The sequence below is a fragment of the Pseudorca crassidens genome, chromosome 1 (assembly GCF_039906515.1).
Source record: "Pseudorca crassidens isolate mPseCra1 chromosome 1, mPseCra1.hap1, whole genome shotgun sequence".
Classification (NCBI taxonomy): domain Eukaryota; kingdom Metazoa; phylum Chordata; class Mammalia; order Artiodactyla; family Delphinidae; genus Pseudorca; species Pseudorca crassidens.
This window is the reverse complement of record NC_090296.1, coordinates 167622191-167649832: the sequence shown is the minus strand read 5'-3', so window position 1 is coordinate 167649832 and position 27642 is coordinate 167622191. Positions and strand designations below refer to the sequence as shown.

General features: G+C 44.0%; 1 long non-coding RNA gene across 1 annotated transcript in view; it reads right to left on the bottom strand.

The window, feature by feature from the left end:
- Positions 1-27642, bottom strand: part of LOC137203839 (uncharacterized) — a 783639-nt gene that overhangs the window by 652881 nt on the left and 103116 nt on the right. The window contains exon 2 of the long non-coding RNA XR_010933335.1: positions 23806-23891. This is a non-coding gene — a long non-coding RNA (uncharacterized lncRNA). The remainder of the gene's footprint in view (positions 1-23805; positions 23892-27642) is intronic.

Here is a 27642-nt window from a genome sequence, read left to right as displayed (position 1 = left end):
TAGCTTAGGGAAATTAAAATCAAAAAGACACAGCCACCCCAAAGTTTGGGACTGCTCTGTTTACAAGAACCTCGTTTACGGTATAAGTTCAATATCACAGAAAGTGAAAAATGGATAAAGAAGTTGTGGTACTTACGTACAATGCAATATCAATCAGCAATGAAATCTATGTCATCAGGCCCATAGCAGCATAATGAGTGGATTCAGGTACGATGATTCTAAGTGAGATAAGTCACAGAAAAAAGAAACATCATAAGATATCACTACTACACGGAATGTAAACTTGGCTAGACAGGAACTGAATTACAAAACAGAACAGGGTCACAAATGTAGAAAACCAACTTATGCTTGCTTAAGGGGAAAGGTGAGTTGGGGTGCTGCATAAAACCAGAGATTGAAATTAGCACAGGTACCATTCCATAAGCCAAATATGTAATAGACAAGAGCTACTCCTTGCTAAATGAAGAGGACACAGCGCCCAATATTAAACGTCTAAGAATATACCTGACTAGTAAGAATCTTAAAACCTATGGATTTATTTGTCTCCGAAAGAGAATCAAGCGTGTGTACAGTGGCATAAGCGCAGCAGTGATAGGATTGGTGAGGTTCGGTGAGCAAATGCAGAACCTTTGTAGTCATATTGCATGGTACCCATTCCATGGGTCTCAACTCTCCAGGTTTAAGGGATTCTTCCTTCAGCTAAAACATGCATGTGGAACCCAGAGTATGATCCACCGTGTGATCGGGAAACGTGTTCAAATGTGTCAGTTTTCGTCCCCTGGTACTCGGGTGCAACATTCCAGACGCTTTACTAACACTCTCCCCACTTGGAGAGTCAGTGCCTTTAACCTCCTGTTTGGCCCAGTTTGCAATTTCTGCGGAAGATGAACAGGAATAGGGAGAACCAATGAGAGACTAGCTGGAGGTGTCTGGACAGGCAAATTTAACTCTCATTTCCCACCAGGAAGAGGAATTAACCAAAGTCTCAGCGTGCCATGCCGGAACCACACTAGGGCCTGAAGCAATCCTGCGGTGTTGCGGCCAGCTCACAAGAAAGCGAGTTGAAGAAAGAAGCTCATGGGCACTGTAATTCACAAACTTGCAGAGTTATAAATGACAGCTATCGTCCAAAAATATATTGAAGTAAGGCTGCCAAGAGGACTTGAAAGGGGGGCAAAATTGCAGGAAACCGATTTCAGGAGGTAGACTGGAATTGCATGTAAAGCATACGAAAAGAGGCAGAACGTCCACAATGATGCACTTGGCCAAAAAGGGCGTATGCGTTTTTTCCTCAATATATTCAGGAGAAAACCCATACGCACTTTTTGGCCAACCAAGCAAGCTTGCATAGGAAATCTGCACTACAATGAAGTTTCACTGCCCCCCGGTCAAAAGGGCCATCTGAAAAAAGTATAAAATCCAGAAAGGCACGACAGGCCATGGAGAACTGGAAGCCTTGTTATCCTGATGGATGGGATGTAAATTGCCAACAGCCACTCTGGAGAAGTGTATGGTGTTTCCTGAAACATCTAAAAAACAGAGCAACAGAGCCTAGGGCACTTCCACTTATGGTCCTATAGCACAGGGAAATTAAAATAAAAAAGACACAGCCACCCCAAAATTTGGGACGGCTGTCTTTACAAGAACCTCGTTTACGGTACAAGTTCAATATCACAGAAAGTGAAAAATGGATAAAGAAGTTGTGGTACTTACGTACAATGCAATATCACTCAGCAATGAAATCTATGTCATCAGGCCCATAGCAGCATAATGAGTGGATTCAGTTACGATGATTCTAAGTGAAATAAGTCACACAGAAAAAGAAACATCATAAGTTATCACTACTACACGGAATGTAATCTTGGCTACCCAGGAACTGAATTACAAAACAGAACAGGGTCTCAAATGTAGAAAACCAACTTATGCTTGCTTAAGGGGAAAGGTGAATTGGGGTGCTGCATAAAACCAGAGATTGAAATTAGCACAGATACCATTCCATAAGCCAAATATGTAATAGACAAGAGCTACTCCTTGCTCAACCAAGTGGAATCAACACCCCATATTAAACGCCTAAGAATATACCTGCCTAGTAAAAATCTTAAAACCTATGGATTTCTATGTCTCCGAAAGAGTATCAAGCGTGTGTACAGTGGCATAAACGCAGCAGTGATAGGATTGGTGAGGTTCGGTGAGCAAATGCAGACCCTTTGAAGTCATATTTTATGGTACCCATTCCATGGGTCTCAACTCTCCAGGTTTAAGGGATTCTTCCTTCAGCTAAAACATGCATGTGGAACCCAGAGTATGATCCACCGTGTGATCGGGAAACGTGTTCAAATGTGTCTCAGGTTTCGTCCCCTGGTACTCGGGTGCAACATTCCAAATGCTTTACTAACACTCTACCCACTTGGAGAGTCAGTGCCTTTAACCTCCTGTTTGGGCCAGTTTGCAATTTCTGCAGAAAATGAACAGGAATAGGGAGAACTAATGAGAGACTAGCTGGAGTTGTCTGGACAGGCAAATTTAACTCTCATTTCCCACCAGGAAGAGGAATTAACCAAAGGCTCAGCGTGCCCTGCCAGAAACACACTAGGGCCTGAAGCAATCTTGTGGTATTGCGGCCAGCTCACAAGAAAGCGAGTTGAAGGAAGGAGCTCAGGGGCACTGTAATTCACAAACCTACAGAGTTATAAATGACAGCTATCGTCCAAAAATATATTGAAGTTAGGCTGCCAAGAGGACTTGAATGTGGGGCAGAATTGCAGGAAACCGATTTCAGGAGGTAGACTGGAATTGCATGTAAAGAATAGGAAAAGAGGCAGAACGTCCACAATGATGCACTTGGCCAAAAAGGGCGTATGGGTTTTTTCCTGAATATATTCAGGAAAAAACCCATACGCCCTTTTTGGCCAACCAAGCAAGCTTGCAAAGGAAATCTGCGCTACAATGAAGTCTCACTGGCCCCCGGTCAAAAGGGCCATCTGAAAAAAGTATAAAATCCAGAAAGGCAGGACAGGCCATGGAGAACTGGGAGCCTTGTTATGCTGATGGGCGGGATGTAAATTGCCAACAGCCACTCTGGAGAAGTGTATGGTGTTTCCTGAAACATCTAAAAAACAAAGCAACAGAGCCTAGGGCACTTCCACTTATGGTCCTATAGCTTAGGGAAATTAAAATCAAAAAGACACAGCCACCCCAAAGTTTGGGACTGCTCTGTTTACAAGAACCTCATTTACGGTATAAGTTCAATATCACAGAAAGTGAAAAATGGATAAAGAAGTTGTGGTACTTACGTACAATGCAATATCAATCAGCAATGAAATCTATGTCATCAGGCCCATAGCAGCATAATGAGTGGATTCAGGTACGATGATTCTAAGTGAGATAAGTCACAGAAAAAAGAAACATCATAAGATATCACTACTACACGGAATGTAAACTTGGCTACACAGGAACTGAATTACAAAACAGAACAGGGTCACAAATGTAGAAAACCAACTTATGCTTGCTTAAGGGGAAAGGTGAGTTGGGGTGCTGCATAAAACCAGAGATTGAAATTAGCACAGGTACCGTTCCATAAGCCAAATATGTAATAGACAAGAGCTACTCCTTGCTAAATGAAGAGGACACAGCGCCCAATATTAAACGTCTAAGAATATACCTGACTAGTAAGAATCTTAAAACCTATGGATTTATTTGTCTCCGAAAGAGAATCAAGCGTGTGTACAGTGGCATAAGCGCAGCAGTGATAGGATTGGTGAGGTTCGGTGAGCAAATGCAGAACCTTTGTAGTCATATTGCATGGTACCCATTCCATGGGTCTCAACTCTCCAGGTTTAAGGGATTCTTCCTTCAGCTAAAACATGCATGTGGAACCCAGAGTATGATCCACCGTGTGATCGGGAAACGTGTTCAAATGTGTCAGTTTTCGTCCCCTGGTACTCGGGTGCAACATTCCAGACGCTTTACTAACACTCTCCCCACTTGGAGAGTCAGTGCCTTTAACCTCCTGTTTGGCCCAGTTTGCAATTTCTGCGGAAGATGAACAGGAATAGGGAGAACCAATGAGAGACTAGCTGGAGGTGTCTGGACGGGCAAATTTAACTCTCATTTCCCACCAGGAAGAGGAATTAACCAAAGGCTCAGCGTGCCATGCCGGAACCACACTAGGGCCTGAAGCAATCCTGCGGTGTTGCGGCCAGCTCACAAGAAAGCGAGTTGAAGAAAGAAGCTCATGGGCACTGTAATTCACAAACTTGCAGAGTTATAAATGACAGCTATCGTCCAAAAATATATTGAAGTAAGGCTGCCAAGAGGACTTGAAAGGGGGGCAAAATTGCAGGAAACCGATTTCAGGAGGTAGACTGGAATTGCATGTAAAGCATACGAAAAGAGGCAGAACGTCCACAATGATGCACTTGGCCAAAAAGGGCGTATGCGTTTTTTCCTCAATATATTCAGGAGAAAACGCATACGCCCTTTTTGGCCAACCAAGCAAGCTTGCAAAGGAAATCTGCACTACAATGAAGTTTCACTGCCCCCCGGTCAAAAGGGCCATCTGAAAACAGTATAAAATCCAGAAAGGCACGACAGGCCATGGAGAACTGGAAGCCTTGTTATCCTGATGGATGGGATGTAAATTGCCAACAGCCACTCTGGAGAAGTGTATGGTGTTTCCTGAAACATCTAAAAAACAGAGCAACAGAGCCTAGGGCACTTCCACTTATGGTCCTATAGCACAGGGAAATTAAAATCAAAAAGACACAGCCACCCCAAAGTTTGGGACGGCTGTCTTTACAAGAACCTCGTTTACGGTACAAGTACAATATCACAGAAAGTGAAAAATGGATAAAGAAGTTGTGGTACTTACGTACAATGCAATATCACTCAGCAATGAAATCTATGTCATCAGGCCCATAGCAGCATAATGAGTGGATTCAGTTACGATGATTCTAAGTGAAATAAGTCACACAGAAAAAGAAACATCATAAGTTATCACTACTACACGGAATGTAATCTTGGCTACCCAGGAACTGAATTACAAAACAGAACAGGGTCTCAAATGTAGAAAACCAACTTATGCTTGCTTAAGGGGAAAGGTGAATTGGGGTGCTGCATAAAACCAGAGATTGAAATTAGCACAGATACCATTCCATAAGCCAAATATGTAATAGACAAGAGCTACTCCTTGCTCAACCAAGTGGAATCAACACCCCATATTAAACGCCTAAGAATATACCTGCCTAGTAAAAATCTTAAAACCTATGGATTTCTATGTCTCCGAAAGAGTATCAAGCGTGTGTACAGTGGCATAAACGCAGCAGTGATAGGATTGGTGAGGTTCGGTGAGCAAATGCAGACCCTTTGAAGTCATATTTTATGGTACCCATTCCATGGGTCTCAACTCTCCAGGTTTAAGGGATTCTTCCTTCAGCTAAAACATGTATGTGGAACCCAGAGTATGATCCACCGTGTGATCGGGAAACGTGTTCAAATGTGTCTCAGGTTTCGTCCCCTGGTACTCGGGTGCAACATTCCAAATGCTTTACTAACACTCTACCCACTTGGAGAGTCAGTGCCTTTAACCTCCTGTTTGGGCCAGTTTGCAATTTCTGCAGAAAATGAACAGGAATAGGGAGAACCAATGAGAGACTAGCTGGAGTTGTCTGGACAGGCAAATTTAACTCTCATTTCCCACCAGGAAGAGGAATTAACCAAAGGCTCAGCGTGCCATGCCAGAACCAAACTAGGGCCTGAAGCAATCTTGTGGTATTGCGGCCAGCTCACAAGAAAGCGAGTTGAAGGAAGGAGCTCAGGGCCACTGTAATTCACAAACCTACAGAGTTATAAATGACAGCTATCGTCCAAAAATATATTGAAGTTAGGCTGCCAAGAGGACTTGAATGTGGGGCAGAATTGCAGGAAACCGATTTCAGGAGGTAGACTGGAATTGCATGTAAAGAATAGGAAAAGAGGCAGAATGTCCACAATGATGCACTTGGCCAAAAAGGGCGTATGGGTTTTTTCCTGAATATATTCAGGAAAAAACCCATACGCCCTTTTTGGCCAACCAAGCAAGCTTGCAAAGGAAATCTGCGCTACAATGAAGTCTCACTGCCCCCGGTCAAAAGGGCCATCTGAAAAAAGTGTAAAATCCAGAAAGGCAGGACAGGCCATGGAGACGTGGGAGCCTTGTTATGCTGATGGGCGGGATGTAAATTGCCATCAGCCACTCTGGAGAAGTGTATGGTGTTTCCTGAAACATCTACAAAACAAAGCAACAGAGGCTAGGGCACTTCCACTTATGGTCCTATACCACAGGGAAATTAAAATCAAAAAGACACAGCCACCCCAAAGTTTGGGACTGCTCTGTTTACAAGAACCTCGTTTACGGTACAAGTTCAATATCACAGAAAGTGAAAAATGGATAAAGAAGTTGTGGTACTTACGTACAATGCAATATCACTCAGCAATGAAATCTATGTCATCAGGCCCATAGCAGCATAATGAGTGGATTCAGTTACGATGATTCTAAGTGAAATAAGTCACACAGAAAAAGAAACATCATAAGTTATCACTACTACACGGAATGTAATCTTGGCTACCCAGGAACTGAATTACAAAACAGAACAGGGTCACAAATGTAGAAAACCAACTTATGCTTGCTTAAGGGGAAAGGTGAGTTGGGGTGCTGCATAAAACCAGAGATTGAAATTAGCACAGGTACCGTTCCATAAGCCAAATATGTAATAGACAAGAGCTACTCCTTGCTAAATGAAGAGGACACAGCGCCCAATATTAAACGTCTAAGAATATACCTGACTAGTAAGAATCTTAAAACCTATGGATTTATTTGTCTCCGAAAGAGAATCAAGCGTGTGTACAGTGGCATAAGCGCAGCAGTGATAGGATTGGTGAGGTTCGGTGAGCAAATGCAGAACCTTTGTAGTCATATTGCATGGTACCCATTCCATGGGTCTCAACTCTCCTGGTTTAAGGGATTCTTCCTTCAGCTAAAACATGCATGTGGAACCCAGAGTATGATCCACCGTGTGATCGGGAAACGTGTTCAAATGTGTCAGTTTTCGTCCCCTGGTACTCGGGTGCAACATTCCAGACGCTTTACTAACACTCTCCCCACTTGGAGAGTCAGTGCCTTTAACCTCCTGTTTGGCCCAGTTTGCAATTTCTGCGGAAGATGAACAGGAATAGGGAGAACCAATGAGAGACTAGCTGGAGGTGTCTGGACAGGCAAATTTAACTCTCATTTCCCACCAGGAAGAGGAATTAACCAAAGTCTCAGCGTGCCATGCCGGAACCACACTAGGGCCTGAAGCAATCCTGCGGTGTTGCGGCCAGCTCACAAGAAAGCGAGTTGAAGAAAGAAGCTCATGGGCACTGTAATTCACAAACTTGCAGAGTTATAAATGACAGCTATCGTCCAAAAATATATTGAAGTAAGGCTGCCAAGAGGACTTGAAAGGGGGGCAAAATTGCAGGAAACCGATTTCAGGAGGTAGACTGGAATTGCATGTAAAGCATACGAAAAGAGGCAGAACGTCCACAATGATGCACTTGGCCAAAAAGGGCGTATGCGTTTTTTCCTCAATATATTCAGGAGAAAACCCATACGCCCTTTTTGGCCAACCAAGCAAGCTTGCAAAGGAAATCTGCACTACAATGAAGTTTCACTGCCCCCCGGTCAAAAGGGCCATCTGAAAAAAGTATAAAATCCAGAAAGGCACGACAGGCCATGGAGAACTGGAAGCCTTGTTATCCTGATGGATGGGATGTAAATTGCCAACAGCCACTCTGGAGAAGTGTATGGTGTTTCCTGAAACATCTAATAAACAGAGCAACAGAGCCTAGGGCACTTCCACTTATGGTCCTATAGCACAGGGAAATTAAAATCAAAAAGACACAGCCACCCCAAAGTTTGGGACGGCTGTCTTTACAAGAACCTCATTTACGGTACAAGTTCAATATCACAGAAAGTGAAAAATGGATAAAGAAGTTGTGGTACTTACGTACAATGCAATATCACTCAGCAATGAAATCTATGTCATCAGGCCCATAGCAGCATAATGAGTGGATTCAGTTACGATGATTCTAAGAGAAATAAGTCACACAGAAAAAGAAACATCATAAGTTATCACTACTACACGGAATGTAATCTTGGCTACCCAGGAACTGAATTACAAAACAGAACAGGGTCTCAAATGTAGAAAACCAACTTATGCTTGCTTAAGGGGAAAGGTGAATTGGGGTGCTGCATAAAACCAGAGATTGAAATTAGCACAGATACCATTCCATAAGCCAAATATGTAATAGACAAGAGCTACTCCTTGCTCAACCAAGTGGAATCAACACCCCATATTAAACGCCTAAGAATATACCTGCCTAGTAAAAATCTTAAAACCTATGGATTTCTATGTCTCCGAAAGAGTATCAAGCGTGTGTACAGTGGCATAAACGCAGCAGTGATAGGATTGGTGAGGTTCGGTGAGCAAATGCAGACCCTTTGAAGTCATATTTTATGGTACCCATTCCATGGGTCTCAACTCTCCAGGTTTAAGGGATTCTTCCTTCAGCTAAAACATGCATGTGGAACCCAGAGTATGATCCACCGTGTGATCGGGAAACGTGTTCAAATGTGTCTCAGGTTTCGTCCCCTGGTACTCGGGTGCAACATTCCAAATGCTTTACTAACACTCTACCCACTTGGAGAGTCAGTGCCTTTAACCTCCTGTTTGGGCCAGTTTGCAATTTCTGCAGAAAATGAACAGGAATAGGGAGAACCAATGAGAGACTAGCTGGAGTTGTCTGGACAGGCAAATTTAACTCTCATTTCCCACCAGGAAGAGGAATTAACCAAAGGCTCAGCGTGCCCTGCCAGAAACACACTAGGGCCTGAAGAAATCTTGTGGTATTGCGGCCAGCTCACAAGAAAGCGAGTTGAAGGAAGGAGCTCAGGGGCACTGTAATTCACAAACCTACAGAGTTATAAATGACAGCTATCGTCCAAAAATATATTGAAGTTAGGCTGCCAAGAGGACTTGAATGTGGGGCAGAATTGCAGGAAACCGATTTCAGGAGGTAGACTGGAATTGCATGTAAAGAATAGGAAAAGAGGCAGAACGTCCACAATGATGCACTTGGCCAAAAAGGGCGTATGCGTTTTTTCCTGAATATATTCAGGAAAAAACCCATACGCCCTTTTTGGCCAACCAAGCAAGCTTGCAAAGGAAATCTGCGCTACAATGAAGTCTCACAGCCCCCCGGTCAAAAGGGCCATCTGAAAAAAGTGTAAAATCCAGAAAGGCAGGACAGGCCATGGAGAACTGGGAGCCTTGTTATGCTGATGGGCGGGATGTAAATTGCCAACAGCCACTCTGGAGAAGTGTATGGTGTTTCCTGAAACATCTACAAAACAAAGCAACAGAGCCTAGGGCACTTCCACTTATGGTCCTATAGCTTAGGGAAATTAAAATCAAAAAGACACAGCCACCCCAAAGTTTGGGACTGCTCTGTTTACAAGAACCTCATTTACGGTATAAGTTCAATATCACAGAAAGTGAAAAATGGATAAAGAAGTTGTGGTACTTACGTACAATGCAATATCAATCAGCAATGAAATCTATGTCATCAGGCCCATAGCAGCATAATGAGTGGATTCAGGTACGATGATTCTAAGTGAGATAAGTCACAGAGAAAAGAAACATCATAAGATATCACTACTACACGGAATGTAAACTTGGCTACACAGGAACTGAATTACAAAACAGAACAGGGTCACAAATGTAGAAAACCAACTTATGCTTGCTTAAGGGGAAAGGTGAGTTGGGGTGCTGCATAAAAGCGGAGATTGAAATTAGCACAGGTACTGTTCCATAAGCCAAATATGTAATAGACAAGAGCTACTCCTTGCTAAATGAAGAGGACACAGCGCCCAATATTAAACGTCTAAGAATATACCTGACTAGTAAGAATCTTAAAACCTATGGATTTATTTGTCTCCGAAAGAGAATCAAGCGTGTGTACAGTGGCATAAGCGCAGCAGTGATAGGATTGGTGAGGTTCGGTGAGCAAATGCAGAACCTTTGTAGTCATATTGCATGGTACCCATTCCATGGGTCTCAACTCTCCAAGTTTAAGGGATTCTTCCTTCAGCTAAAACATGCATGTGGAACCCAGAGTATGATCCACTGTGTGATCGGGAAACGTGTTCAAATGTGTCTCAGTTTTCGTCCCCTGGTACTCGGGTGCAACATTCCAGACGCTTTACTAACACTCTCCCCACTTGGAGAGTCAGTGTCTTTAACCTCCTGTTTGGCCCAGTTTGCAATTTCTGCGGAAGATGAACAGGAATAGGGAGAACCAATGAGAGACTAGATGGAGGTGTCTGGACAGGCAAATTTAACTCTCATTTCCCACCAGGAAGAGGAATTAACCAAAGTCTCAGCCTGCCATGCCGGAACCACACTAGGGCCTGAAGCAATCCTGCGGTGTTGCGGCCATCTCACAAGAAAGCGAGTTGAAGAAAGAAGCTCATGGGCACTGTAATTCACAAACTTGCAGAGTTATAAATGACAGCTATCGTCCAAAAATATATTGAAGTAAGGCTGCCAAGAGGACTTGAAAGGGGAGCAAAATTGCAGGAAACCGATTTCAGGAGGTAGACTGGAATTGCATGTAAAGCATACGAAAAGAGGCAGAACGTCCACAATGATGCACTTGGCCAAAAAGGGCGTATGCGTTTTTTCCTCAATATATGCAGGAGAAAACGCATACGCCCTTTTTGGCCAACCAAGCAAGCTTGCAAAGGAAATCTGCACTACAATGAAGTTTCACTGCCCCCCGGTCAAAAGGGCCATCTGAAAAAAGTATAAAATCCAGAAAGGCACGACAGGCCATGGAGAACTGGAAGCCTTGTTATCCTGATGGATGGGATGTAAATTGCCAACAGCCACTCTGGAGAAGTGTATGGTGTTTCCTGAAACATCTAAAAAACAGAGCAACAGAGCCTAGGGCACTTCCACTTATGGTCCTATAGCACAGGGAAATTAAAATCAAAAAGACACAGCCACCCCAAAGTTTGGGACGGCTGTCTTTACAAGAACCTCGTTTACGGTACAAGTTCAATATCACAGAAAGTGAAAAATGGATAAAGAAGTTGTGGTACTTACGTACAATGCAATATCACTCAGCAATGAAATCTATGTCATCAGGCCCATAGCAGCATAATGAGTGGATTCAGGTATGATGATTCTAAGTGAAATAAGTCACACAGAAAAAGAAACATCATAAGTTATCACTACTACACGGAATGTAATCTTGGCTACCCAGGAACTGAATTACAAAACAGAACAGGGTCTCAAATGTAGAAAACCAACTTATGCTTGCTTAAGGGGAAAGGTGAATTGGGGTGCTGCATAAAACCAGAGATTGAAATTAGCACAGATACCATTCCATAAGCCAAATATGTAATAGACAAGAGCTACTCCTTGCTCAACCAAGTGGAATCAACACCACATATTAAACGCCTAAGAATATACCTGCCTAGTAAAAATCTTAAAACCTATGGATTTCTATGTCTCCGAAAGAGTATCAAGCGTGTGTACAGTGGCATAAACGCAGCAGTGATAGGATTGGTGAGGTTCGGTGAGCAAATGCAGACCCTTTGAAGTCATATTTTATGGTACCCATTCCATGGGTCTCAACTCTCCAGGTTTAAGGGATTCTTCCTTCAGCTAAAACATGCATGTGGAACCCAGAGTATGATCCACCGTGTGATCGGGAAACGTGTTCAAATGTGTCTCAGGTTTCGTCCCCTGGTACTCGGGTGCAACATTCCAAATGCTTTACTAACACTCTACCCACTTGGAGAGTCAGTGCCTTTAACCTCCTGTTTGGGCCAGTTTGCAATTTCTGCAGAAAATGAACAGGAATAGGGAGAACCAATGAGAGACTAGCTGGAGTTGTCTGGACAGGCAAATTTAACTCTCATTTCCCACCAGGAAGAGGAATTAACCAAAGGCTCAGCGTGCCATGCCAGAACCAAACTAGGGCCTGAAGCAATCTTGTGGTATTGCGGCCAGCTCACAAGAAAGCGAGTTGAAGGAAGGAGCTCAGGGGCACTGTAATTCACAAACCTACAGAGTTATAAATGACAGCTATCGTCCAAAAATATATTGAAGTTAGGCTGCCAAGAGGACTTGAATGTGGGGCAGAATTGCAGGAAACCGATTTCAGGAGGTAGACTGGAATTGCATGTAAAGAATAGGAAAAGAGGCAGAACGTCCACAATGATGCACTTGGCCAAAAAGGGCGTATGGGTTTTTTCCTGAATATATTCAGGAAAAAACCCATACGCCCTTTTTGGCCAACCAAGCAAGCTTGCAAAGGAAATCTGCGCTACAATGAAGTCTCACTGCCCCCCGGTCAAAAGGGCCATCTGAAAAAAGTGTAAAATCCAGAAAGGCAGGACAGGCCATGGAGAACTGGGAGCCTTGTTATGCTGATGGGCGGGATGTAAATTGCCAACAGCCACTCTGGAGAAGTGTATGGTGTTTCCTGAAACATCTACAAAACAAAGCAACAGAGCCTAGGGCACTTCCACTTATGGTCCTATAGCTTAGGGAAATTAAAATCAAAAAGACACAGCCACCCCAAAGTTTGGGACTGCTCTGTTTACAAGAACCTCATTTACGGTATAAGTTCAATATCACAGAAAGTGAAAAATGGATAAAGAAGTTGTGGTACTTACGTACAATGCAATATCAATCAGCAATGAAATCTATGTCATCAGGCCCATAGCAGCATAATGAGTGGATTCAGGTACGATGATTCTAAGTGAGATAAGTCACAGAAAAAAGAAACATCATAAGATATCACTACTACACGGAATGTAAACTTGGCTACACAGGAACTGAATTACAAAACAGAACAGGGTCACAAATGTAGAAAACCAACTTATGCTTGCTTAAGGGGAAAGGTGAGTTGGGGTGCTGCATAAAACCAGAGATTGAAATTAGCACAGGTACCGTTCCATAAGCCAAATATGTAATAGACAAGAGCTACTCCTTGCTAAATGAAGAGGACACAGCGCCCAATATTAAACGTCTAAGAATATACCTGACTAGTAAGAATCTTAAAACCTATGGATTTATTTGTCTCCGAAGAGAATCAAGTGTGTGTACAGTGGCATAAGCGCAGCAGTGATAGGATTGGTGAGGTTCGGTGAGCAAATGCAGAACCTTTGTAGTCATATTGCATGGTACCCATTCCATGGGTCTCAACTCTCCAGGTTTAAGGGATTCTTCCTTCAGCTAAAACATGCATGTGGAACCCAGAGTATGATCCACCGTGTGATCGGGAAACGTGTTCAAATGTGTCAGTTTTCGTCCCCTGGTACTCGGGTGCAACATTCCAGACGCTTTACTAACACTCTCCCCACTTGGAGAGTCAGTGCCTTTAACCTCCTGTTTGGCCCAGTTTGCAATTTCTGCGGAAGATGAACAGGAATAGGGAGAACCAATGAGAGACTAGCTGGAGGTGTCTGGACAGGCAAATTTAACTCTCATTTCCCACCAGGAAGAGGAATTAACCAAAGTCTCAGCGTGCCATGCCGGAACCACACTAGGGCCTGAAGCAATCCTGCGGTGTTGCGGCCAGCTCACAAGAAAGCGAGTTGAAGAAAGAAGCTCATGGGCACTGTAATTCACAAACTTGCAGAGTTATAAATGACAGCTATCGTCCAAAAATATATTGAAGTAAGGCTGCCAAGAGGACTTGAAAGGGGGGCAAAATTGCAGGAAACCGATTTCAGGAGGTAGACTGGAATTGCATGTAAAGCATACGAAAAGAGGCAGAACGTCCACAATGATGCACTTGGCCAAAAAGGGCGTATGCGTTTTTTCCTCAATATATTCAGGAGAAAACCCATACGCACTTTTTGGCCAACCAAGCAAGCTTGCATAGGAAATCTGCACTACAATGAAGTTTCACTGCCCCCCAGTCAAAAGGGCCATCTGAAAAAAGTATAAAATCCAGAAAGGCACGACAGGCCATGGAGAACTGGAAGCCTTGTTATCCTGATGGATGGGATGTAAATTGCCAACAGCCACTCTGGAGAAGTGTATGGTGTTTCCTGAAACATCTAAAAAACAGAGCAACAGAGCCTAGGGCACTTCCACTTATGGTCCTATAGCACAGGGAAATTAAAATCAAAAAGACACAGCCACCCCAAAGTTTGGGACGGCTGTCTTTACAAGAACCTCGTTTACGGTACAAGTACAATATCACAGAAAGTGAAAAATGGATAAAGAAGTTGTGGTACTTACGTACAATGCAATATCACTCAGCAATGAAATCTATGTCATCAGGCCCATAGCAGCATAATGAGTGGATTCAGTTACGATGATTCTAAGTGAAATAAGTCACACAGAAAAAGAAACATCATAAGTTATCACTACTACACGGAATGTAAACTTGGCTACCCAGGAACTGAATTACAAAACAGAACAGGGTCTCAAATGTAGAAAACCAACTTATGCTTGCTTAAGGGGAAAGGTGAATTGGGGTGCTGCATAAAACCAGAGATTGAAATTAGCACAGATACCATTCCATAAGCCAAATATGTAATAGACAAGAGCTACTCCTTGCTCAACCAAGTGGAATCAACACCCCATATTAAACGCCTAAGAATATACCTGCCTAGTAAAAATCTTAAAACCTATGGATTTCTATGTCTCCGAAAGAGTATCAAGCGTGTGTACAGTGGCATAAACGCAGCAGTGATAGGATTGGTGAGGTTCGGTGAGCAAATGCAGACCCTTTGAAGTCATATTTTATGGTACCCATTCCATGGGTCTCAACTCTCCAGGTTTAAGGGATTCTTCCTTCAGCTAAAACATGCATGTGGAACCCAGAGTATGATCTACCGTGTGATCGGGAAACGTGTTCAAATGTGTCTCAGGTTTCGTCCCCTGGTACTCGGGTGCAACATTCCAAATGCTTTACTAACACTCTACCCACTTGGAGAGTCAGTGCCTTTAACCTCCTGTTTGGGCCAGTTTGCAATTTCTGCAGAAAATGAACAGGAATAGGGAGAACCAATGAGAGACTAGCTGGAGTTGTCTGGACAGGCAAATTTAACTCTCATTTCCCACCAGGAAGAGGAATTAACCAAAGGCTCAGCGTGCCATGCCAGAACCAAACTAGGGCCTGAAGCAATCTTGTGGTATTGCGGCCAGCTCACAAGAAAGCGAGTTGAAGGAAGGAGCTCAGGGGCACTGTAATTCACAAACCTACAGAGTTATAAATGACAGCTATCGTCCAAAAATATATTGAAGTTAGGCTGCCAAGAGGACTTGAATGTGGGGCAGAATTGCAGGAAACCGATTTCAGGAGGTAGACTGGAATTGCATGTAAAGAATAGGAAAAGAGGCAGAACGTCCACAATGATGCACTTGGCCAAAAAGGGCGTATGGGTTTTTTCCTGAATATATTCAGGAAAAAACCCATACGCCCTTTTTGGCCAACCAAGCAAGCTTGCAAAGGAAATCTGCGCTACAATGAAGTCTCACTGCCCCCCGGTCAAAAGGGCCATCTGAAAAAAGTGTAAAATCCAGAAAGGCAGGACAGGCCATGGAGAACTGGGAGCCTTGTTATGCTGATGGGCGGGATGTAAATTGCCAACAGCCACTCTGGAGAAGTGTATGGTGTTTCCTGAAACATCTACAAAACAAAGCAACAGAGCCTAGGGCACTTCCACTTATGGTCCTATAGCTTAGGGAAATTAAAATCAAAAAGACACAGCCACCCCAAAGTTTGGGACTGCTCTGTTTACAAGAACCTCGTTTACGGTATAAGTTCAATATCACAGAAAGTGAAAAATGGATAAAGAAGTTGTGGTACTTACGTACAATGCAATATCAATCAGCAATGAAATCTATGTCATCAGGCCCATAGCAGCATAATGAGTGGATTCAGGTACGATGATTCTAAGTGAGATAAGTCACAGAAAAAAGAAACATCATAAGATATCACTACTACACGGAATGTAAACTTGGCTACACAGGAACTGAATTACAAAACAGAACAGGGTCACAAATGTAGAAAACCAACTTATGCTTGCTTAAGGGGAAAGGTGAGTTGGGGTGCTGCATAAAACCAGAGATTGAAATTAGCACAGGTACCGTTCCATAAGCCAAATATGTAATAGACAAGAGCTACTCCTTGCTAAATGAAGAGGACACAGCACCCAATATTAAACGTCTAAGAATATACCTGACTAGTAAGAATCTTAAAACCTATGGATTTATTTGTCTCCGAAAGAGAATCAAGCGTGTGTACAGTGGCATAAGCGCAGCAGTGATAGGATTGGTGAGGTTCGGTGAGCAAATGCAGAACCTTTGTAGTCATATTGCATGGTACCCATTCCATGGGTCTCAACTCTCCAGGTTTAAGGGATTCTTCCTTCAGCTAAAACATGCATGTGGAACCCAGAGTATGATCCACCGTGTGTTCGGGAAACGTGTTCAAATGTGTCAGTTTTCGTCCCCTGGTACTCGGGTGCAACATTCCAGACGCTTTACTAACACTCTCCCCACTTGGAGAGTCAGTGCCTTTAACCTCCTGTTTGGCCCAGTTTGCAATTTCTGCGGAAGATGAACAGGAATAGGGAGAACCAATGAGAGACTAGCTGGAGGTTTCTGGACAGGCAAATTTAACTCTCATTTCCCACCAGGAAGAGGAATTAACCAAAGTCTCAGCGTGCCATGCCGGAACCACACTAGGGCCTGAAGCAATCCTGCGGTGTTGCGGCCAGCTCACAAGAAAGCGAGTTGAAGAAAGGAGCTCAGGGGCACTGTAATTCACAAACCTACAGAGTTATAAATGACAGCTATCGTCCAAAAATATATTGAAGTTAGGCTGCCAAGAGGACTTGAATGTGGGGCAGAATTGCAGGAAACCGATTTCAGGAGGTAGACTGGAATTGCATGTAAAACATAGGAAAAGAGGCAGAACGTCCACAATGATGCACTTGGCCAAAAAGGGCGTATGCGTTTTTTCCTGAATATATTCTGGAAAAAACGCATACGCCCTTTTTGGCCAACCAAGCAAGCTTGCAAAGGAAATCTGCACTACAATGAAGTCTCACTGGCCCCCGGTCAAAAGGGCCATCTGAAAAAAGTGTAAAATCCAGAAAGGCCAGACAGGCCATGGAGAACTGGGAGCCTTGTTATGCTGATGGGCGGGATGTAAATTGCCAACAGCCACTCTGGAGAAGTGTATGGTGTTTCCTGAAACATCTAAAAAGCAAAGCAACAGAGCTTAGGGCACTTCCACTTATGGTCTTATAGCTTAGGGAAATTAAAATCAAAAAGACACAGCCACCCCAAAGTTTGGGACGGCTCTGTTTACAAGAACCTCGTTTACGGTACAAGTTCAATATCACAGAAAGTGAGAAATGGATAAAGAAGTTTTGGTAGTTACGTACAATGCAATATCACTCAGCACTGAAATCTGTGTCATCAGGCCCATAGCAGCATAATGAGTGGATTCAGGTACGATGATTCTAAGTGAAATAAGTCAAACAGAAAAGAAACATCATAAGATATCACTACTACACGGAATGTAAACTTGGCTACACAGGAACTGAATTACAAAACAGAACAGGGTCTCATATGTAGAAAAGGAACTTATGCTTGCTTAAGGGGAAAGGTGAGTTGGGGTGCTGCATAAAACCAGAGATTGAAATTAGCACAGACACCATTCCATAAGCCAAATATGTAATAGACAAGAGCTACTTCTTGCTCAACGAAGTGGACTCTGCACCCCATATTAAACACCTAAGAATATACCTGACTAGAAAGAATCTTAAAACCTATGGATTTATATGTCTCCGAAAGAGAATCAAGCGTGTGTACAGCGGCATAAATGCAGCAGTGATAGGATTGGTGAGGTTCGGTGAGCAAATGCAGACCCTTTGAAGTCATATTGCATGGTACCCATTCCATGGGTCTCAACTCTCCAGGTTTAAGGGATTCTTCCTTCAGCTAAAACATCCATGTGGAACCCAGAGTATTATCCACCGTGTGATCGGGAAACGTGTTCAAATGTGTCAGCTTTCATCCCCTGGTACTCGGGTGCAACATTCCAGACGCTTTACTAACACTCTCCCCACTTGGAGAATCAGTGCCTTTAAGCTCCTGTTTGACCCAGTTTGCAATTTCTGTGGAAAATGAACAGGAATAGGGAGAACCAATGAGAGACTAGCTGGAGGTGTCTGGACGGGCAAATTTAACTCTCATTTCCCACCAGGAAGAGGAATTATCCAAAGGCTCAGCATGCCATGCCGGAACCACACTACGGCCTGAAGCAATGCTGCGGTGTTGCGGCCAACTCACAAGAAAGCGAGTTGAAGAAAGGAGCTCAGGGGCACTGTAATTCACAAACCTGCAGAGTTATAAATGACAGCTATCGTCCAAAAATATATTGAAGTAAGTCTGCCAAGAGGACTTGAATGTGGGGCAGAATTGCAGGAAACCGATTTCAGGAGGTAGACTGGAATTGCATGTAAAGCATAGGAAAAGAGGCAGAACGTCCACAATGATGCACTTGGCCAAAAAGGGCGTATGGGTTTTTTCCTGAATATATTCAGGAAAAAACCCATACGCCCTTTTTGGCCAACCAAGCAAGCTTGCAAAGGAAATCTGCGCTACAATGAAGTCTCACTGGCCCCCGGTCAAAAGGGCCATCTGAAAAAAGTGTAAAATCCAGAAAGGCAGGACAGGCCATGGAGAACTGGGAGCCTTGTTATGCTGATGGGCGGGATGTAAATTGCCAACAGCCACTCTGGAGAAGTGTATGGTGTTTCCTGAAACATCTAAAAAACAAAGCAACAGAGCCTAGGGCACTTCCACTTATGGTCCTATAGCTTAGGGAAATTAAAATCAAAAAGACACAGCCACCCCAAAGTTTGGGACGGCTCTGTTTACAAGTACCTCGTTTACAGTACAAATTCAATGTCACAGAAAGTGAAAAATGGATAAAGAAGTTGTGGTACTAACGTACAATGCAATATCACTCAGCAATGAAATCTATGTCATCAGGCCCATAGCAGCATAATGAGTGGATTCAGGTACGATGATTCTAAGTGAAATAAGTCACACAGAAAAAGAAACATCATATCACTACTACACGGAATGTAAACTTGGCTACACAGGAACTGAATTACAAAACAGAACAGGGTCTCAAATGTAGAAAACCAACTTATGCTTGCTTAAGGGGAAAGGTGAGTTGGGGTGCTGCATAAAACCAGAGATTGAAATTAGCACAGATACCGTTCCATAAGCCAAATATGTAATAGACAAGAGCTACTCCTTGCTCAACGAAGTGGACTCTACACCCCATATTAAACGCCTAAGAATATAGCTGACTAGTAAGAATCTTAAAACCTATGGATTTCTATGTCTCCGAAAGAGAATCAAGCGTGTGTACAGCGGCATAAACGCAGCAGTGATAGCATTGGTGAGGTTCGGTGAGCAAATGCAGACCCTTTGAAGTCATATTGCATGGTACCCATTCCATGGGTCTCAACTCTCCAGGTTTAAGGGATTCTTCCTTCAGCTAAAACATGCATGTGGAACCCAGAGTATGATCCACTGTGTGATCAGGAAACGTGTTCAAATGTGTCTCAGTTTTCGTCCCCTGGTACTCGGGTGCAACATTCCAGACGCTTTACTAACACTCTCCCCACTTGGAGAGTCAGTGCCTTTAACCTCCTGTTTGGCCCAGTTTGCAATTTCTGCGGAAGATGAACAGGAATAGGGAGAACCAATGAGAGACTAGCTGGAGGTGTCTGGACAGGCAAATTTAACTCTCATTTCCCACCAGGAAGAGGAATTAACCAAAGTCTCAGCGTGCCATGCCAGAACCACACTAGGGCCTGAAGCAATCCTGCGGTGTTGCGGCCATCTCACAAGAAAGCGAGTTGAAGAAAGAAGCTCATGGGCACTGTAATTCACAAACTTGCAGAGTTATAAATGACAGCTATCGTCCAAAAATATATTGAAGTAAGGCTGCCAAGAGGACTTGAAAGGGGGGCAAAATTGCAGGAAACCGATTTCAGGAGGTAGACTGGAATTGCATGTAAAGCATACGAAAAGAGGCAGAACGTCCACAATGATGCACTTGGCCAAAAAGGGCGTATGCGTTTTTTCCTCAATATATTCAGGAGAAAACGCATACGCCCTTTTTGGCCAACCAAGCAAGCTTGCAAAGGAAATCTGCACTACAATGAAGTTTCACTGCCCCCCGGTCAAAAGGGCCATCTGAAAAAAGTATAAAATCCAGAAAGGCACGACAGGCCATGGAGAACTGGAAGCCTTGTTATCCTGATGGATGGGATGTAAATTGCCAACAGCCACTCTGGAGAAGTGTATGGTGTTTCCTGAAACATCTAAAAAACAGAGCAACAGAGCCTAGGGCACTTCCACTTATGGTCCTATCGCACAGGGAAATTAAAATCAAAAAGACACAGCCACCCCAAAGTTTGGGACGGCTGTCTTTACAAGAACCTCGTTTACGGTACAAGTTCAATATCACAGAAAGTGAAAAATGGATAAAGAAGTTGTGGTACTTACGTACAATGCAATATCACTCAGCAATGAAATCTATGTCATCAGGCCCATAGCAGCATAATGAGTGGATTCAGGTACGATGATTCTAAGTGAAATAAGTCACACAGAAAAAGAAACATCATAAGTTATCACTACTACACGGAATGTAATCTTGGCTACCCAGGAACTGAATTACAAAACAGAACAGGGTCTCAAATGTAGAAAACCAACTTATGCTTACTTAAGGGGAAAGGTGAATTGGGGTGCTGCATAAAACCAGAGATTGAAATTAGCACAGATACCATTCCATAAGCCAAATATGTAATAGAAAAGAGCTACTCCTTGCTCAACCAAGTGGAATCAACACCCCATATTAAACGCCTAAGAATATACCTGCCTAGTAAAAATCTTAAAACCTATGGATTTCTATGTCTCCGAAAGAGTATCAAGCGTGTGTACAGTGGCATAAACGCAGCAGTGATAGGATTGGTGAGGTTCGGTGAGCAAATGCAGACCCTTTGAAGTCATATTTTATGGTACCCATTCCATGGGTCTCAACTCTCCAGGTTTAAGGGATTCTTCCTTCAGCTAAAACATGCATGTGGAACCCAGAGTATGATCCACCGTGTGATCGGGAAACGTGTTCAAATGTGTCTCAGGTTTCGTCCCCTGGTACTCGGGTGCAACATTCCAAATGCTTTACTAACACTCTACCCACTTGGAGAGTCAGTGCCTTTAACCTCCTGTTTGGGCCAGTTTGCAATTTCTGCAGAAAATGAACAGGAATAGGGAGAACCAATGAGAGACTAGCTGGAGTTGTCTGGACAGGCAAATTTAACTCTCATTTCCCACCAGGAAGAGGAATTAACCAAAGGCTCAGCGTGCCCTGCCAGAACCAAACTAGGGCCTGAAGCAATCTTGTGGTATTGCGGCCAGCTCACAAGAAAGCGAGTTGAAGGAAGGAGCTCAGGGGCACTGTAATTCACAAACCTACAGAGTTATAAATGACAGCTATCGTCCAAAAATATATTGAAGTTAGGCTGCCAAGAGGACTTGAATGTGGGGCAGAATTGCAGGAAACCGATTTCAGGAGGTAGACTGGAATTGCATGTAAAGAATAGGAAAAGAGGCAGAACGTCCACAATGATGCACTTGGCCAAAAAGGGCGTATGCGTTTTTTCCTGAAAATATTCTGGAAAAAACGCATACGCCCTTTTTGGCCAACCAAGCAAGCTTGCAAAGGAAATCTGCACTACAATGAAGTCTCACTGGCCCCCGGTCAAAAGGGCCATCTGAAAAAAGTGTAAAATCCAGAAAGGCAGGACAGGCCATGGAGAACTGGGAGCCTTGTTATGCTGAAGGGCGGGATGTAAATTGCCAACAGCCACTCTGGAGAAGTGTATGGTGTTTCCTGAAACATCTAAAAAGCAAAGCAACAGAGCATAGGGCACTTCCACTTATGGTCTTATAGCTTAGGGAAATTAAAATCAAAAAGACACAGCCACCCCAAAGTTTGGGACGGCTCTGTTTACAAGAACCTCGTTTACGGTACAAGTTCAATATCACAGAAAGTGAGAAATGGATAAAGAAGTTTTGGTAGTTACGTACAATGCAATATCACTCAGCACTGAAATCTGTGTCATCAGGCCCATAGCAGCATAATGAGTGGATTCAGGTACGATGATTCTAAGTGAAATAAGTCACACAGAAAAAGAAACATCATAAGATATCACTACTACACGGAATGTAAACTTGGCTACAAAGGAACTGAATTACAAAACAGAACAGGGTCTCAAATGTAGAAAACCAACTTATGCTTGCTTAAGGGGAAAGGTGAGTTGGGGTGCTGCATAAAACCAGAGATTGAAATTAGCACAGACACCATTCCATAAGCCAAATATGTAATAGACAAGAGCTACTTCTTGCTCAACGAAGTGGACTCTGCACCCCATATTAAACGCCTAAGAATATACCTGACTAGAAAGAATCTTAAAACCTATGGATTTATATGTCTCCGAAAGAGAATCAAGCGTGTGTACAGCGGCATAAATGCAGCAGTGATAGGATTGGTGAGGTTCGGTGAGCAAATGCAGACCCTTTGAAGTCATATTGCATGGTACCCATTCCATGGGTCTCAACTCTCCAGGTTTAAGGGATTCTTCCTTCAGCTAAAACATCCATGTGGAACCCAGAGTATTATCCACCGTGTGATCGGGAAACGTGTTCAAATGTGTCAGCTTTCATCCCCTGGTACTCGGGTGCAACATTCCAGACGCTTTACTAACACTCTCCCCACTTGGAGAGTCAGTGCCTTTAACCTCCTGTTTGGCCCAGTTTGCAATTTCTGTGGAAAATGAACAGGAATAGGGAGAACCAATGAGAGACTAGCTGGAGGTGTCTGGACGGGCAAATTTAACTCTCATTTCCCACCAGGAAGAGGAATTATCCAAAGGCTCAGCATGCCATTCCGGAACCACACTAGGGCCTGAAGCAATGCTGCGGTGTTGCGGCCAGCTCACAAGAAAGCGAGTTGAAGAAAGGAGCTCAGGGGCACTGTAATTCACAAACCTGCAGAGTTATAAATGACAGCTATCGTCCAAAAATATATTGAAGTAAGGCTGCCAAGAGGACTTGAAAGCGGGGCAGAATTGCAGGAAACCGGTTTCAAGAGGTAGACTGGAATTGCATGTAAAGCACAGGAAAAGAGGCAGAACGTCCACAATGATGCACTTGGCCAAAAAGTGCGTATGCGTTTTTTCCTGAATATATTCAGGAAAAAACGCATACGCACTTTTTGGCCAACCAAGCAAGCTTGCAAAGGAAATCTGCACTACAATGAAGTCTCACTGCCCCCCGGTCAAAAGGGCCATCTGAAAAAAGTGTAAAATCCAGAAAGGCAGGACAGGCCATGGAGAACTGGGAGCCTTGTTATGCTGATGGGCGGGATGTAAATTGCCAACAGCCACTCTGGAGAAGTGTATGGTGTTTCCTGAAACATCTAAAAAACAAAGCAACAGAGCCTAGGGCACTTCCACTTATGGTCCTATAGCTTAGGGAAATTAAAATCAAAAAGACACAGCCACCCCAAAGTTTGGGACGGCTCTGTTTACAAGAACCTCGTTTACGGTACAAGTTCAGTATCACAGAAAGCGAAAAATGGATAAAGAGGTTGTGGTACTTAAGTACAATGCAATATCACTCAGCAATGAAATCTATGTCATCAGGCCCATAGCAACATAATGAGTGGATTCATGTACGATGATTCTAAGTAAGATAAGTCATAGAGAAAAAGAAACATCATAAGTTATCACTACTACACGGAATGTAAACATGGCTACCCAGGAACTGAATTACAAAACAGAACAGGGTCTCAAATGTAGAAAACCAACTTATGCTTGCTTAAGGGGAAAGGTGAGTTGGGGTGCTGCATAAAACCAGAGATTGAAATTAGCACAGATACCGTTCCATAAGCCAAATATGTAATAGACAAGAGCTACTCCTTGCTCAACCAAGTGGAATCAACACCCCATATTAAACGCCTAAGAATATACCTGACTAGTAAGAATCTTAAAACCTATGGATTTATATGTCTCCGAAAGAGAATGAAGCGTGTGTACAGCAGCATAAACAGAGCAGTGATAGGATTGGTGAGGATCGGTGAGCAAAGGCAGACCCTTTGAAGTCATAATGCATGGTACCCATTCCATGCGTCTCAACTCTCCAGTTTTAAGGGATTCTTCCTTCAGCTAAAACATGCATGTGGAACTCAGAGTATGATCCACCATGTGATCGGGAAACGTGTTCAAATGTGTCTCAGGTTTCGTCCCCTGGTACTCGGGTGCAACATTCCAGACGCTTTACTAACACTCTCCCCACTTGGAGAGTCAGTGCCTTTAACCTCCTGTTTGGCCCAGTTTGCAGTTTCTGCGGAAAATGAACAGGAATAGGGAGAACCAATGAGAGACTAGCTGGAGGTGTCTGGACGGGCAAATTTAACTCTCATTTCCCACCAGGAAGAGGAATTAACCAAAGGCTCAGCGTGCCATGCCGCAACCACACTAGGGCCTGAAGCAATCCTGCGGTGTTGCGGCCAGCTCACAAGAAAGCGAGTTGAAGAAAGGAGCTCAGGGGCACTGTGATTTACAAACCTGCAGAGTTATAAATGACAGCTATCGTCCAAAAATATATTGAAGTAAGGCTGCCAGGAGGACTTGAAAGCGGGACAGAATTGCAGGAAACCGATTTCAGAAGGTAGACTGGAATTGCATGTAAAGCATAGGAAAAGAGCCAGAACGTCCACAATGATGCACTTGGCCAAAAAGGGCATATGCGTTTTTTCCTCAGGAAAAAATCCATACGCCCTTTAAGGCCAACCAAGCAAGCTTGCAATGGAAATCTGCACTACAATGAAGTCTCACTGCCCCACGGTCAAAAGGGCCATCTGAAAAAAGTGTAAAATCCAGAAAGGCAGGACAGGCCATGGAGAACTGGGAGCCTTGTTATGCTGATGGGCGGGATGTAAATTGCCAACAGCCACTCTGGAGAAGTGTATGGTGTTTCCTGAAACATCTAAAAAACAAAGCAACAGAGCCTAGGGCACTTCCACTTATGGTCCTATAGCTTAGGGAAATTAAAATCAAAAAGGCACAGCCACCCCAAAGTTTGGGACAGCTCTGTTTACAAGAACCTCGTTTACGGTACAAGTTCAATATCACAGAAAGCGAAAAATGGATAAAGAAGCTGTGTTACCTACGTACAATGCAATATCACTCAGCAATGAAATCTATGTCATCAGGGCCGTAGCAGTATAATCAGTGGATTCAGGTACGATGATTCTAAGTGAAATAAGTCACACAGAAAAAGAAACATCATAAGATATCACTACTACACGGAATGTAAACTTGGCTACACAGGAACTGAATTACAAAACAGAACAGGGTCTCAAATGTAGAAAACCAACTTATGCTTGCTTAAGGGGAAAGGTGAGTTGGGGTGCTGCATAAAACCAGAGATTGAAATTAACACAGATAGCGTTCCTTAAGCCAAATATGTAATAGAAAATAGCTACTCCTTGCTCAACGAAGTGGACTCAACACCCCATATTAAACGCCTAAGAATATACCTGACTAGTAAGAATCTTAAAACCTATGGATTTATATGTCTCCGAAAGAGAATCAAGCGTGTGTACAGCGGCATAAACGCAGCAGTGATAGGATTGGTGAGGTTCGGTGATCAAATGCAGACCCTTTGAAGTCATATTGCATGGTACCCATTCCATGGGTCTCAACTCTCCAGGTTTAAGGGATTCTTCCTTCAGCTAAACCATGCATGTGGAACGCAGAGTATGATCCAACACGTGATCGGGAAACATGTTCAAATGTGTGTCACTTTTCGTCCCCTCGTACTCGGGTGCATCATTCCAGACGCTTTACTAACACTCTCCCCACTTGGAGAGTCAGTGCCTTTAACCTCCTGTTTGGCCCAGTTTGCAATTACTGCGTAAGATGAACAGGAATAGGGAGAACCAATGAGAGACTAGCTGGAGGTGTCTGGATGGGCAAATTTAACTCTCATTTCCCACCAGGAAGACGAATTAACCAAAGGCTCAGCATGAAGTGCCGGAACCACACTAGGGCCTGAAGCAATCTTGCGGTGTTGCGGCCAGCTCACAAGAAAGAGAGTTGAAGAAAGGAGCTCAGGGGCACTGTAATTCACAAACCTGCAGAGTTATAAATGACAGCTATCATCCAAAATTATACTGAAGTAAGGCTGCGAAGAGGACTTGAATGCGGGGCACAGTTGCTGGAATCCGATTTCAGAAGGTACACGGGAGTCGCTCTTAAAGCATAGGAAAAGAGACAGAACTTGGAAAATAATGCACTTGGCAAAAAAGGGCATATGTGTTTTACCCAGAGCTCTCATAACCGAGGGGAGGAGATTCCCAGCAGGCTCCAACTGCCACCTGAGGGTTCACGTTGCCAAGGCAACGTGAGCAAGCCAGGCAGGAGTTACCTCACAGCAGAGGTCCCACCTCACAGAAGGGTGAGAAACCCAGCCAATATCAGACTCTCACCAGAGGGCCCACATCACCAAGGGGATGGGAACCAGGCAGGAGTGTCTTCACACCAGTGGGGCCACATCATCGAAAGGTGAGCTACTCAGCACATGTGTCCTCAAACCAGAGGACCCACATCACCAAGGGCCTCGGAGTGAGGCAGGCAGGAGTAGCCTCACAACACTGGGCCCATAGAGTAAAAAGTGAGGAATCCAGCAGTTGGAACCTCCCAGCAGGCGGCCCAGAGCACTGAGGCTATGGGATCCAGGCCACAGTGAACTCACAGAAGAGGGCCCATGTCATGAAACTGAGCAACCCAGCCATTGGGACCTCAGACCAGGAGGCCCACATCCCCATGGGGATATAAATCTGGTAGGAGTGTCCTCGCACCACTGAGAACGTATCAGAAAATTTTGGGAGACCAGCAGTTAGGGCCTGACGCCAGAGGACCCTCATCACCAAGGGAAGGAGGCTCCCAGCAGGCTCCAACTGCCACCAGAGGGCTGACGTCGCCAAGGCGATGTGTGCCAACCAGGCACGAATGACCTCACAGCAGAGGGCCCACCTCAGAGAAGTGTGACGAACCCAGTCAGGATCAGACTTGCACCAGAGGGCCCACATCACCAAGGGGATGTGAACCAGGCAGGAGTGTCCTCACATGAGTAGGGCCACATCATCTAAAGGTGAGGAACCCAGAACATGTGGCTTCAAACCATAGGACACCCATCACCAAGGGGCTGGGAGTGAGGCAGGCAGGAGGAGCCTCACAACAGAGGGCCCCAAAATAAGAAAGGTGAGGAATCCAGCAGTTGGAACCTCCCAGCAGGCGGCCCAGAGCACAGAGGCTAGGGGATCCAAGCCAGAGTGAACTAACACCAGACAGCCCACATCATGAAACTGTGAGCAACCCAGACATTGGGACCTCAGAGCAGAAGGCCCACATCCCCATGGTGATGGGAA